This window comes from Etheostoma spectabile, chromosome 6 (genome assembly GCF_008692095.1).
Source record: "Etheostoma spectabile isolate EspeVRDwgs_2016 chromosome 6, UIUC_Espe_1.0, whole genome shotgun sequence".
Taxonomy (NCBI): domain Eukaryota; kingdom Metazoa; phylum Chordata; class Actinopteri; order Perciformes; family Percidae; genus Etheostoma; species Etheostoma spectabile.
Genome location: NC_045738.1, coordinates 30478996 through 30480740, shown reverse-complemented (window position 1 = coordinate 30480740; position 1745 = coordinate 30478996).

Here is a 1745-nt window from a genome sequence, read left to right as displayed (position 1 = left end):
TCTTGTGGTAAATTTTGAATCTCCTTGTTGTCATTTGCCATCTCTTTGGTTGTCATTTGATGTCTTGTTGCCAAGTTTGCATCACGTTACAAGGTCGTTTTTTGCATCTCGTTAGTAATTTTTAAAGCAAGTTTCTTCTTTACGTATGAGACTTCGTAGTCAATTTTTGCGTCATTTTGATTTCCCGTCAGCATTTTTCAACAAATTGAATAGTCCAGTTTTTAGATACCTTTATAGGCATTTTACATCCAAATTCGTAGTCATTTTTCATTACTTTGTTGTCGTATTTTGTATAACGCATTCGTAGTCATTTTGCGTTCACATCTATGTCATTTGCATCCCTTTTGTAGTAATTTTTGAATCACTTTGTAGTACATGCGCATGCCCCTGTTCACTCTGGTCATTTTGGATCAATTCGGTAGGCAATTTCCCCTACAAATATGGTAGCATTTTGCATTTACGTTGTGGTCATTTTGTATAAAGTTAGTTAGTCATTTGCATCCAAATTTTTTCATGGTCATTCGCATTCCTTCATAGGAATTTGCCACCCTTAGTAGTAACTTGGAACACTTTGTTGTCCCTTGTTGCATCCCTTGGAGTGTCTTGCATACCTCTTTCACAGTCATTTTGCATCACTTTGCTTTACATTGTGCCACTCCTCACGTCAACTTTTGCATCCCGTAAGTGTCCGTTTAGTCTCTTTGGTATGTTGGGCTAGCTCGTAGTACCGTTTTACTTTTTTTAAGCAGGTCTTGTGGTTGTTCTCACTATCACGCAGTCACAGACTATCAGCACCCCCTACCTATTCCATAGACCCATACTAATGATACACACCCAACCGATCATAATGCTTGAGACATCTGTTCCTCGATGGGCCCTAAAACCACAGCGCTGCGTGATAACCCCAAAATGGCCAAAAACACCAGAGTGGATCCCTAGTGACGTACCCTACGGTAAGTATTAGCACTGTCACAGGATTGCTAACAGGAAGCACACACAGGCCTCGACAAAGACACACAACACACACAACACCAACACACACCCCCCACACACACACACACACAATAGGGTATTTGTCTAAAGCTGTAGTGATCAGTCTCTGCCTGCGTTATCTTGCATTCTGTCCATCCCTTTGCATCCATTCGTTGTCATTTTGCATCCATTCGTTGTCATTTTGCATCCATTCGTAATTATTTTGCATCCCTTTGTTGTCATTTTGCATCCATTCGTTGTCATTTTGCATCCATTCGTTGTCATTTTGCATCCATTCGTAAATATTTTGCATCCCTTTGTAGTCATTTTGCATCACTTTGTTGTCATTTTAGTCTCTTTGGTTGTTTTGTGTCTTTCTGTAGTCTTTGAGGTGGTTTTCTTATCTCATTGCAGTCACATGACGGACTTTTCAAATACTATTATATTATATTATTATATTATAAAACACACCATAATGCAAAAAGATCACATCTCAGTCAAGCACAATCTGCAAGTGGAGACACAGACCAGGCCAGTTTCTAAAGAGCTCGTCAGTAGATCTCCAGTCTGACGTCACTGAGACACACATGGAGCCTGGTGATCTCATCTCCTCAATCTGATGCAGTGTCCCCTGAGAGGAGCCTCTCTCTCTGTTTCCATGTTTCTCTGCATGTCTCTCACCTCTGTCTCTCTGCATGTCTCTCTGCATGTCTCTCACCTCTGTCTCTCTGCATGTCTCTCACCTCGGTCTCTCTGCACGTCTCTCACCTCTG